The 13671-nt window shown below is 40.3% G+C and overlaps 2 protein-coding genes across 2 annotated transcripts in view; both read right to left on the bottom strand.

Moving 5' to 3' along the window:
- LOC127552311 (zinc finger protein 8-like) overlaps positions 1–13671 on the bottom strand; it is a 59866-nt gene that overhangs the window by 20923 nt on the left and 25272 nt on the right. The gene's annotated exons all lie outside the window — the stretch shown is intronic.
- The window catches only part of LOC127547246 (zinc finger protein 260-like), a 149672-nt gene continuing 147965 nt past the window's right edge, over positions 11965–13671 (bottom strand). Inside the window, exon 2 of the mRNA XM_051974043.1 lies at positions 11965–12733. The gene's annotated coding sequence lies outside the window, so the exon portion shown is untranslated. The remainder of the gene's footprint in view (positions 12734–13671) is intronic.

Raw genomic sequence — 13671 nt, 5'->3', positions numbered from 1 at the left:
CTAGATTTAAACATTGTCTCCTCTATTCCACTTAATACCTTGTTTCAAGTTCTGGCCCATAACATCTCCTTGTAGGATCAGATCAATCATACTGAACCATGCTAAATTACATAATTATTGTCTCCATCAATTCTAATGACTTAACACTTTGTAAGGATTCCAACACAAAGGGGTCACAGATCAAACGGAAATACACTTCCTTAAAGGGAACACAACTTCAGGAAAGGGAACAATTTTACTCTTTCTTCAGAGGAACAGTAGAGGAAGAACTCAGGTTCCTATTACACAATGCAAAGACATTTTACAGGAAAACCAGCCTGGAGGACAATATTTCTAGGACACAGGAGACCAGTACTTTCCCCTTTCTGGTCTCTCATAAATCCTCCTAACTCAACACACTCGGGAATAAAGCTATTCCTTTGGTTCCAGATTCAGACTTACTAGGGGAAATGTCCCTAGCTAGAGAGCATAGGTTTCAGGTATTCTCCAACATGATTTTCTTGTACATCTCTTCCTGAGTCTGGTCCAAGAGGCCTCACCCCTCTTGGATGAAGTCCATAGCCATGTCCTTGAATGTCATCAATTCTTAAACCACAAAAAGTCATGAGATGTAGAGCTGAAAGACACTTCAGGGTCCAACTTTCTTCAATTTACAGGAAGATAATGAAGCTCATAGAAGTGATTTGCTCAAGGGTCATCACATTTATGTGTGTCAGAGGCAACTCTTTATTATTATTATTATTATAGCTTCTTATGTACAAAACATATGCATGGATAATTTTTCAACCTTGACCTTTGCAAAAACTTCTGTTCCAACTTTTCCCCTCCTTCTCTCCACCCCCTCCCCAGATGGCAAGTGGTCCCCTACATGTTAACTATGTTAAAGTATATATTAAATGCAATATATGTATACATATTTATATAGTTATCTTGTTGCACAAGAAAAATCAGATTTAGAAAGAAGGTAAAAATTAGCTGGGAAGAAAAACAAAAATGGAAGCAAACAATAACAGAGTGTAAATGCTATGTTGTGCTGCACACTCATTTCCCAGTGTTCTTTTGCTGCTCGTTACTGATCAATTGGAACTGATTTGGATCCTTTGATTGTTGAAGATAGCCACTTCCATTGGAATTGATACTCATATGTTATTGTTGTTAAAATACATAATGATCTACTGGTTCTGTTCATCTCATTTAGCATTAGTTCATATAAGTCTCTCCATGCCTCTCTGTATTAATCTTGCTGGTCATTTCTTACAAAACAATAATATTCCATAACATTCATAGACCACAGTTTATTCAGCCATCCTCCAATTGATGGGCATCCGTTCAATTTCCAGTTTCTTGCCACTACGAAAAGGGCTGCCACATTTTATCACATATAGGTCCCTTTCCCTTCTTTGATATCTCTTTGGGATATAAGCCCAGTAGTAACACTGCTGGATCAAAGAGTATACACAGGTTGATGACTTTTTGAGTATAGTTACAAATTGTTCTCCAAAATAGTTGGATTTGTTCACAACTCCACCAATGCATCAGTATCCCAGTTTTCCCATATCCCCTCAACATTCGTCATTATTTTTTCCTGTCATTTTAGCCAATTGACAAGTGTGTACTCTTATCTCAAAGTTATCTTAATTTGCATTTCTCTGATCAATAACAATTTGGAAAACCTTTTCAAGTAGGTGAAAATAGTTTCAATTTCAATAATCTAAACATTGTTCATATCCTTTGCCCATTTATCAATTGGAGAATGGCTTGATTTCTCATAAATTAGAGTCAATTCTATATATGTTTTAGAAATGAGGCCTTTATCAGAACCTTCAACTGTAAAAATGTTTTCCCAGTTTATTGCTTCCCTTCTAATCTTGTATTAGTTTTGTTTGTGCAAAAGCTTTTTAAGTTGATATTATCAAAATTTTCTATTTTGTGATCAATGATGATCTCTAGTTCTTCTTTGGTCACAAATTCCTTCCTCCTCCACAGGTATGAAAAATAAATTATCCTATGTTCTTCTAATTTATTTATGATCTCATTCTTTATGCCTAGTACATGAACCATTTTGATCTTATCTTGGTATATAGTGTTAAGTGTGGGTCCATGCCTAGTTTCTGCCATAGTAATTTCCAATTTTCCAAGCTTGGAGAGGGGAGAGTCTGCTTCAAGAGGTCCCAGTCCTGTTTCTTTGACTTCCAGTAATAGTCGTGTTCCTGGACATCCTCCAAACAATAAAATCATTCTCATTCTTCACCATTTCCCAGCTTGGCTCCCGCTCCTAGGTACGCCTGGAACCAGCAGAGTGTTGCCAAATTTCAGTTTGCACACATGATCTTGTTTCTGGGTGTTGTTTTCCTATCTGGACCCAGGAAATATCAAAAATCTTGAATGAGATTGAAGTGCCCAGGAGTTCTCCAAACCAAGTTTAACAGAGAGTGCCAAGCCTTATCAGCACCCAAACTTTTAATCCCTAAACCCCTGGAATGAGAACATAGTCAAGAGTGTCTTAATTAAGGTAGCAGCCAAGTGGTCAGAGGATAGAGCAGTGGACTTGGAGTCAACAAGACTCATCTCAAATCCAGCCTCAGACACACAGTAGCTGTGTGACTCTGGGTGAGTCACTGAAGTCTGCCTCAGGTTCCTCCTTTGTAAAAGGAGCTGGAGAAAAAAATGGGAAACTATCCCAGTGTCTTTCCCAAGAAAACCCCGATGGGAATGACAAAGAGCTGGACACTGCTGAAATCAGTGATGAACAACAGTTTAACTAATATTTGGTAGAGGGAGGAGAGGCTTCATCGCTATAGCTGATTCCTGACACTGTTTGCTCTGGGTATGAAAAGTGTCAGGCAAAGAAAGCAAATCTCAGGGTGATTGGAGGAGGGCAGGAAGACATGGGTATGATGGCGATGAATAACTTTTACCCCACAAATTGTTCCTCCCTCTGCTCTTCTATGATTTTCCCCAGTGTTTCTCACCAAGTAAATGCTTACTAAATCAATGCTTTTAAAAGATTTCATTCCTATATCTGGGTTACATCGAAGTGGGGAAAAATACTTTCTAAAATGCTTTGAATTTTGAGATAAAATTTATAAAATGATAGACTTAGAGCTAAGAGCTATTGTAGAAATTATACAGGGAAACATACCTGAACATACACATATATACATACATACATATATACATACATACATACATATATACATACATACATATATATATATATATATATAAAATTTATAAATAAGCACACACAGAGGCACATGTTTAAAAAATGTTTTACTGATAGAAGTGAATTTGATCAAAACAAGTTAGGAGACTTCCTTCCAGATCATCTAATCTACCCTCTCCTCACTTTCCAGATGAGAAAACATAGAACCAAAAAGGTTAACTTAATATACCCAAGATCACTCAGCTAAAAGGTGGAAGAGTTAGGATCTAGACTCAGGTCCTATGGTCCCAAAGCCAGTATTTTTTTCACTCTAATAATCAGAATGTTGTTCAAGTGTTTTAGTGATATTGGGACCCAGTTGAGGTTTTCTTCCCAAAGATACCGGAGTAGTTGGCTATTTTCTTCTCTGGCTCATTTCACACAGGAGGAAACAGAGTTAAGTGACTTACCCAAAGTAACACAGCCACTGAGTATCTGAGATCAGATTTGAATCGATGAACATGAATCTTCCTTGTTCCAAACCTAATGCTCAGTACTGTTTTCCCTCTATCCAGAGTCCTCTATTTGCGGCTCCACCTAACTGTCCAATAACAATAATAGCTAACATCAAATAGTGATTAAGGTGTGCTAACCACTTTACAATTTACAACATGGTAACCCTTTAGCATTATAGCCAACTACACACCAAGGACACACTAACACTTTAATGTCAAAACCTACTACATGCAAACATCACACAACTACATACTAACATGGAACCACAGACCAAACAACATGTCACCTACATGCCAACATGTTGACCCTTTGGCTTCAAATTCAGCTTGCCGGTCATCTTCCAACTATGTGCTAGTGTCAAAACTGGCTCCTTGGCTGTGATACAGAGAGATATAACATCTCATTAGAGAAATAGGTGAGGATAAAGAGAGGGTAACGCTGAAAGAGAATATTTCAGTGGGCAGAGGGTTCCTTGGCATGGAACATATGACATGTTAGGTCCTCTGCAAGGACTGAGTCCCAGGCTGGCTCATTTTATAAACCTTGGCTACAAGCTGGGGGTTGCTCTTGATGGGGGATGGTCAGCGCAGCTTGAGCTGGAATTGAATAGAATTGAATGAGTCTTTCTTTATTTCAATAGGGTTAGAATTCTCCAGCTCTGAACTCAACTAGCTCTACCTCGATAAACCACTTCATCTTGGTTCCCTGGGGTGGGTCTCACAGAGGCAGAGTTCAAGGAGAATCTCTCCTTCACGGAACTTTAGAGTTTTGGGGTCCCCTCCTCACCTGATCTATCTGGGGATTCTGCTTCCCTCACCCTTTACACAATGGAAGCAACAGCCATATCACACCTAACCAAAGGTTTTAATTGCATCCTCTTCTGATAACCAAGAGAAAGGTCTGGAGCCTCCTAGAGTCCCTCCCTTCCTTACATAAAAAAGTCCATCTTCTTTCCACAATCTCCTTCCCAGGCTGACTGACTTTGTGTTCTTTATCCTCTGGGCGATTGCTATATAGGAACCTCATAATAAAACCATTTTAATTTCTCTCCAAGTTTGGAGTCTACATTTGACCCAGTACTTGCTTGGTGTTGGAGTTCAAATGTTGGGTTCTTGTTCTTCTCTAAAATATTATAAAAGTTCTCTCTGGGTGCCTTCCCTGGAATCAGGATTTTGTCGGTCCCTGTTCGGGCGCCAAAATGTGGTGAGCTTTTTCTTCTCAAAACACAGCCAGGTGATAAAAGTTCAGATCTTTTATTATCAGGCCTATCTCTCTGCTTGGTTCCAAGAGCTCTTGTCGCTTTGTCGCCAAATCCAAAGGTTTTGATCCTTCAGCCTCTGCCTCTGCTTTCTTCAGCCTCCAACCAGCACAGAGATAGAATGAATCTCTTGTTTCCTTCACTTGGGGCTCGGCTAGCTTTCCGGTGAGTCTTTCAGACCAGCTTGGTCTCAGTGGGGGGCGTGCAGGAGCCCAGCTACCTACCCCAGTGGTGTGAGATGAAGATGAATCTGGTTGTCCACTGAACTCTCACTTGTAGCTTTATCCTCTGAAAACTCTTCGTCTGACACCAGCCACCAAGTGGAAAATATATTCTGGAATAGCTCTCTCTTCATTGGCCTTATATGTGAATCTTCTGAGAGAATGGGATTATGGGTTTTCTCCCATAGTGCTCTCTGGCCCAAAGAGCTTCAAGGGAGGTGTGAACTCACTAAGTTACAAAGTTTACTTTGTGAAACTCCCATACTTGTGAACTCCAATGAGTAAAGGTGTGAACACAAGCCTTGTATTAATTAGTTCTACTTAGTACCTTGTTTCAGGTTCTGCCCAAAACATCTTCTTGTAAGATTAGATCAACTCTAATTAGTTAGCAGTTTGTAAAGATTCCAACAGCTTGGACCAGGCCTTTATCCACTGAAGACTGAGCTGGAGAGAGAGAACCATCCCACAAAGGGAAGAGGAATTTCCATAGGTAGAAGGCAAGCCTACAAAGATGTACAGGAGGAACCCAATGGGGAGTTTCAAAGGCCCTGACCCTGGCCTCAGGGGACAGACTCCGACCTACTGAAGGATGCAGGCAGCAGGGAGGGTCAGGATTAGAAAAGAAGATGGTCTGAACAGGAAAACTACTCCCCTCTCTCCATCTTTCTGTGGAGACTCCAAAGATACAAAGGGCTTGGGATCCCAGGTAGGAGGAGACCAGTCAGTACCTCAGTGGTTCTTGAGTCACAGCTTTCCCTCCGCTTGGTCCTCTGCCCTCCCTGTATCCCTTCTCCCCAAATAACACACACACGATTCTAGGCAATAGACTGACTACTTAATGTAGGGGGGAGGGAGAACAGGGAAGGTGGGGTATGGGGAGGGCTCTTGAATGGAGCCAGTAGGGAATGACCAGGGAGACCTAAAATATAGTCTGGAATTCAACCCTGAGGACTCTGAAAGAAGAGATGGCAGGGAAGCAAGAGACCTGGAGAGGAGGGTTAGAGTCTGGGAGGTAAGACAGGCCATAGAAGAGAGGTCAGGGCCAAAAGAGGGACAGAAGTGCTACAGATAGAGAGCTGAGTTGGGAAAGCAGGAAGACTGTGTCCTGAAGTCCAACCAGACTTAACCTGGAGCTAGGGAGGATAGCTGGGATCCTCTTAGACAGCTTAGGATCGGGATCCCTAAAGGGAAAGTGGAGACAGGGAGCCACATATGCCTGGGACTGGATGAGGCAAGAGCCCAATAGATTCAAATAAAGAGGAGCAGAATGTTCAAGGTAGAGTCCTAGGGTTTGGAAGGCAGGACTCTTGGATCATTAAAGAGGACTGAGTCTGAAGGCAGGACATTAGAATCACTACCCAACAGATGGGCATAGGGACTCAGCATATCTGGGCCCTAATCAGGACTCCTGGATTTCTATGAGCAAAGTCTGGATTCTAGGAAAGTGTGAGGCAATGGTAAATCTGGGGAGATTTGGAAAATGATTGGAATTCTGGAAAAGATGTAGGGGTGAGGAGCTCATCCAACAGGAAGGCCTGGTAGAAAGGGGTGCTCCTGGTAGATCTAGAGGACACTCATCACGAGGTGAGAAAAGGAGAATGAGATCCAATGGCCATGGCAGCCATCAGAAGCCGGGAATTATGGGAGATGTTGGCTCAGACCTACCTGGGAGTTGCAAGCACAGTTCTGGCTTCCAGAAGACAAAACGACTGTAGCTCCAAGGGGGAAAAAACGAGAGAGATTGTAGCTACAGTCAATGCAGATGGATCTCAGCTCAGAGATTTTGTGCTTCCCACTGTGTGGAAAGGTGAAGAATTTATAGATTAAGCACATATTGATCAGAGACTGTTAACTAAAGTAAATCAGGCCTATAGGCCCCAGTCATGTGATTTTTAGGTAAAGCCTGGACTACATTCCATTGTCCAAAGAAGGGATTATGAGGCCGAAGCTGTATATCACCTTGTGCCCTGCATTCCACTGACCAAATAGGGGGATAGAGCTTATGTGACCAATCACACCATATAGAGGGTGGGATTTTGGAGGTTTTGTCTGAAATGTATAAAAGCTATGAACATTTTCAAGGGAGTGGCTCTCTCCTGCTGTGAATTTGGCTCCCAGATCAGGATGGGGTCCGCTTCTTGAGATTCTAATAAATAATTCTGCTTTCTATGAGTGATCTCTGTAGTGGTCACTTTGGGTAGGTCTTTTTGTATCAAACAGTTGGGGGCTCTCTGGGATGGGGTCTTTGGGGGAGATGGCTGTGCACACCCCAAACAGGGACAGGCGCCCTTGGAGCAGTTTTATATATGGTCTCTGACTCTGGGTGTGCAGCTTCCCTCCTTCTTAGACAAAGACCTGAAGCAGGGGTACTCAGTGGAAAGCAGAATTGAAGATTGAAGGAAGTTGAGTCCTGACTGGCTGGCCGCAGTTTTAGAATCTGCACCGTGTGACTCAGTAAACTCTCGGAACAGTTTGGGGGTCTTATTGGTGGGGTTTTAGGGAACCCGAGGGAATAGCCCTTGCTAAATTTTGTTGAGTGCTGGACTGTGACAGGTCCCAGGGTTCTGGTCCCAGAATCTATTCTGTATGCAATCAGTCTAGAGTATAAAATTGACAGATGGATTTCTTGATTTTAAAGCTTATTTTTAAAATATATGCATAGTTTTCAACATTTACCACTCCCCCCTCCCAGATTTTATTTATTTATTTACAAAACACATTAATGGATAATTTGATAACATTGACCCTTGCATAACCTTGTATTTCAGATTTTCCCTTCCTTCCCCCCCACTACCTCCCCTAGAAGGCAGGTAGTCCAATACATGTTAAATATGTTAAAGTATATGCTAAATCCAGTATATGTATACAAATTTGTAGTTATCTTGCTGCACAAGAAAAATCAGATCTAGAAACAAAGAAAAAAGCTGTGAAGGAAAACAAAAATGCAAGTAAACAATAATAGAAAGAGTGGAAATCTATGCTGCAGTTAGGGTTAGGGTTAAGGTTCTCTCTGAGTGGAGCTGATTCCATTTTGCATCAGCTCTAATTGCTGGGAAGCTTTCTCCCATCGGAAACCCATTTCTCACAACACCCACCAGCTGCTCTTGGTTCTGCCCAGTGAAACACATCAAGACACTCCTGAACCTTCCTTTATGTGAATGGAGTCCTTCATATCCTCAGAGACACCTATTATCTCTCCTATTAAGTGTCCTCTTTTCTTTCTCTGCTAAACTTTCCCAGTGAATGCAGGCATTTCTCCTAAGCCATCATTCTCAGTCCTCTCCCCCTCCTGGCTGAACTTCTCTGGATGCACCCAGGCTCCTCTGGCCTTTTGCTTTTCCCTGCTTTCCTTTGGCTGTTGGGGTTAAGTGGTTTGCCCAGGGACTCACAGGCACTAAGTGTCAAGTATCTGAGGCCAGATTTGACCTCAGGTTCCCCTGATTCCAGGGTTAGTGCTCTATCCACTGCTCCACCAAACTGCCCCTTTTCTGGTGTTTTTTCAAAACATTTCACACCCAGATCTGATACAAGCAGTCAGCAAATGTTGAATAAGTGCTTTGTCTCAAGGGGCTTTCATCCTAAAAAGGAAACAAAATACCTATGTGATTGTACATAAAATGCATTCAGAGCAATCAACAATCAATGAACATTTATTAGGGGCCTACTACTCACCAGTTACTTTCTTAAGTACAAAGGCCCAATCAGTCCTTACTCACAAGAAGCTCATCTTGCAATGGGAGAGGCAACAGGCAAATAGTTATGTCCAAGTTAGATACATACACAGTAAATTGGAGATAATCTCAGAAAGATGTGAGGTGATGGGGAAACGGAGACCTTCAGCAAGTGGGAAGATGAGGAAGGACTTCTGAGGAAAGAAGATATTTCAGCTGAGCCTTGAAGGAAGAAGAGATTTGACGAAGCAGAGAAAAGGAATGAGAGGATTCCAGGCATGAGGAAAGAGTCAGATCAAAGGTGTGGAGATGATTAATTCTGATGGACGGGGCTCTCTTCAACCTTGAGATGATCCAAACCAGTTCGACTTCTTCAGTGAGGAAGAGACCCATATGCACCCAGACAGAGAACAGCAGGAACAGAGTGTGGAACAGAATATAGTATTTTCATGGACCCACACTTAACACCATATACCAAGATAGGATCAAAATGGGTCTATGATTTAGGCATAAAGAACGAGATTATAAATAAATTAGAGGAACATAGGATAGTTTATCTCTCAGACTTGTGGAGGAGGAAGAAATTTGTGACCAAATATGAACTAGAGATCATTATTGATCACAAAATAGAAAATTTTGATTACATCAAATTAAAAAGCCTTTGTACAAACAAAACTAATGCAAACAAGATTAGAAGGGAAGCAACAAACTGGGAAAACATCTTCATAGTTAAAGGTTCTAATAAAGGCCTCATTTCTAAAATATACAGAGAATTGACTTTATAAGAAATCAAGCCATTCTCCAATTGATAAATGGTCAAAGGATATGAACAGACAATTTTCAGATGATGAAATTAAAACTATTTCCATTCATATTAAAGAGTGTTCCAAATCACTATTGATCAGAGAAATGCAAATTAAGACAACTCTGAGATACTACACACCTGTCAGATTGGCTAAGATGATAGGAAAAAATAATGACCAATGTTGGAGGGGATGCGGGAAAACTGGGACACTGAAGCATTGTTGGTGGAGTTGTGAATGAATCCAACCATTCTGGAGAGCAATCTGGAATTATGCCCAAAAAATTATCAAACTGTGCATACCCTTTGATCCAGCAGTGCTAATACTGGGCTTATACCCCAAAGAGATACTAAAGAAGGGAAAGGGACCTGTATGTGCCAAAATGTTTGTGGCAGTCCTGTTTGTATATGAATGTTATGGAATATTATTGTTCTGTAAGAAATGACCAGCAGGAGGAATATAGAGAGGCCTGGCGAGACTTACATGAACTGATGCTAAGTGAAATGAGCAGAACCAGGAGATCATTATATACCTCAACAACAATACTGTATGAGGATGTATTCTGATGGAAGTGGATCTCTTCGACAAAGAGATCTAACTCAGTTTCAACTGATCAATGATGGACAGAAGCAGCAACACCCAGAGAAAGAACACTGGGAAATGAATGTAAACTGTTTGCATTTTTGTTTTTCTTCCTGGGTTATTTCTCCTTCTGAATCCAATTCTTCCTGTTCAACAAGAGAACTATTCGGTTCTGTACACATATATTGTATCTAGGACATACTGTGACATATTTAACATGTATAGGACTGCTTGCCATCTGGGGAAGGGGATGGAGGGGAAAAAATAGGAACAAAAGTGTGTGCAAGGGATAATGTTGTAAAAAACTACCCTGGCATGGGTTCTGTCAATAAACAGTTATTTTAAAAAATATATATAGTATTTTCACGCTTTTTCTTTTCCTCCTCAGGTTTTTTTTCCCTAGATCTCATTTTTCTTGTGCAGCAATATAACTTTATAAATATGCATACGTGCATTGGATTTGATATATATTTTAACATTTTTCATATGTATTGGACTATCTGACATTTAGGGGAGGGGGTGGGGGAAAAGAAGGGAAAAATTTCAAAATGGAAAGTTTTGTAAGAGGCAGTGTTGAAAAATTACTCATGCATATGTTTTGCCAATAAAAATCTTACAAACACTATTGAGAGATGCATATATATTAGGATTTCTGTGAAATTTGGCCTTGAATAGGTAAGATGATTTAAGTTTCATGAGAATGATCTATTTAGAAATGTCAGAATAAGAAATAAAACTGTGTAATTGGATCTAAAGTCTGCTACACTGGTCACTGAATACAATCAGTCCAGGGTGTCACATTGATAGATGCATGAAGTGATTTTCTATATAAGACAATTTGGAAATACATTTGACTGAATTGATATCATTTGTCAATAACCATTTGATATTTTAAATCTATATCATTTCTTATTTTCTAATTTTGCTTGTATTGGGATTTTGGGGAAACCCTTGTGTAGGAAAAGTTGCTAATGAAAAAAAAACTTCTAGAAGGTGATGCAATTATACCTTTACTAAATTAACTCCCTTTGGATCTGGATGCCAAATGATGAATTCAGCTGCTCAAGAGTAGGGTTACAATACTTGGCAACTCCAATAAGTATTTGGGTATTCTTTGTTTTAAAACAATACTTTAAGATTTGGGAAGGGGGAGGCCTTGAAAATTCCCCCTAGGTGGAAAGACCTAGGATTTAACAGGTGCGTTCTCTTTGGAAAAGGTCAGAAAATCTTATTAGCTTTGGGGAAGACGTTGCTAAAGGAAAACTGTCCAATTCTGACTAAGAAAGACCTCTCGGTATCCAAGGTGATAGTGGTGTTTAGAAGTTTATTCCTAATATAGGAATGATAGTTATCTGATAAGGTCTAACCCTAAATTTGTGTGCAAGTTATACCTTTGAGCCATCTTTAGTCTCAGCAACTTGATTCAAGTTGATCACCTGAAATTGACAGAATGATGTAACTTTCCTGACCCTCAAGAGTGGGACAAGACTGAATGACTTAAAAACAAATGCTCTCCAAGCTTACAGCCTCCTTTAAGGTGAGACCAAGGCCTGCTAGGAGCCCATAGTACTCAGAGCCCTAATCCTCACCCTAAATCAGGAAGACTCAACTCCCTGTATTTAAATCCCATCTTAGATTAGGTGTGTACCCTGGTCACCTCACTGAACCCTGTTTGCCCAAGTTTCCTCCTGTATAAAATGAGCTGGAAAAGGAAATTTCAAACCACTCTATTATCTTTGCTTCTGAAGTGACTGAACAACAAATCAGGCAAAAGAGAATCGGGTTTAATTCAATGGCAAGGGCTTCCAAGCATATATTCTATAAACTTAAATCTTCCTTCAGGAAAGATTGTATGCGTGGTCTAAAGATCACCAGGCCTATTTGTCACAAGTCAAGTCACCTGAACTGAGGGACAAAGCTCTGAGCATTAGCAGTTTATTAAGTACAACTTTAATAGTAAAGAGGACTAATGGATTCTCAATATGGCTAAAGACCTGAAGGATGAAAGGTTCCCCTGTTCCCCATTTTAAAGATAGAACAAAAAAAAGGGGGTTGGTAGGTGGGGAAAAGAATCTAAATAGGTAAAGAACTAACAGTATCATGGAGACAGGGACAATTTGGGTGAAAGTCTGAAATGTGAATTGGTAAAAACCTCTCTTTTCATCTCAAAACCACTGATACTCTCTACCTGGATCTTGCAGAAATAAGCAACAGCAAATTTCCTCCAATTGTACAAAAATACCTAGAGACAGCATTTCCAGGAATGGTACCATCTTGGCTAGTACAGAGAACAACAGATCCTCTAGAACAAAATCACAATAGTAAAACATATAGAAAATAATAAATTTCCTGGACATGAAATGATTTGCAAGTGGTGCTGAGATAACAATTTCTTTGGAATTTAAATGTTTTGTAAACATAATGTACTTTTCAACTTAAGCCAGTTTTCTTGCAATTAAAAGTGACTGATGGGAAAACTGAACTTTTGCTTCTAATTGAGAGGAATGATGAACTTTTGAACTCATGAGCTTTTTCACCTGAAGATTGTTTTTGTTCTTTTGTTCTCAAAGAGGGTTGATGCCATCAGCAAGTGATGTATTGATTTGCAAGTGACTTGGATGTAAGTGAGATAAAACTGGGCAAAGTCATTAGCCTTACTCCATCCTTCAGGACCATCTGAGCCCAGTGGCAAGATATAGGTCAAGACAACTGCTGGTGGTCCCCCATTTCTGCCTAATGTATCAATCTATCAACAACTGACAGATTGTAGGGTCCCAAAGTTGTGTTTTTCCACTGTTAGTACATTCAGATTACAAAGTTAAAAGATTTCACAAGTTCATTTATAGTCCAGTACCAGTATATAGTACCATCTCTGCAGCTGCCCCTTTCCATTTGTTAAGGGAGTCAAATGTTTGCTGACCAATGCACTTTGTGAACTTTCTTGATGTCCTCTGTTGGGATAATTGGCAGTGTTCATTCTTGACATTAAAGAATTATGGGACAAGAAGAGAAGAGGAGCTAGTCACATGGTAAGGAAGAGGGCTGATGAGTGGATAGGGTGGGGACAGAGCTTAACCTTAGTCTAAATGCACTGGGTTCCAGTCAAATAAAATTACTTTCTCAAGCCCAGAGTTGCAGAACCAGAATTTCAACCCATGTCCTGACTATAGTGATATATAGTGATCTCTCTATTCTGCCATGCTGCTTTCAAGTACCTAAGAAGTTATTGGCCACCTCTACTCCCCTTTTATTTTCCCTTCCTCACTCTCTCCATAGGGTTATAGCTAGAGATGGCTAAGTATGAAAGGCATCAGCACTACCACATCTTCTCCCAGGGTTGTCTCCCTAATTCATTTTCTTCCTTATTTTAATGCCTTTGCATTTCTTCACGGATCTGGCAATTAAGAGATTTTTATATAAAACTCTTTCCATATTGGTTGTATTCATAAGGTTTCTCTCCAGTGTGGACTCTTTG

This window comes from Antechinus flavipes, chromosome 2 (assembly GCF_016432865.1).
Source record: "Antechinus flavipes isolate AdamAnt ecotype Samford, QLD, Australia chromosome 2, AdamAnt_v2, whole genome shotgun sequence".
In the NCBI taxonomy this organism is placed as follows: Eukaryota; Metazoa; Chordata; class Mammalia; order Dasyuromorphia; family Dasyuridae; genus Antechinus; species Antechinus flavipes.
This window is presented reverse-complemented; position numbering and strand designations above follow the sequence as displayed.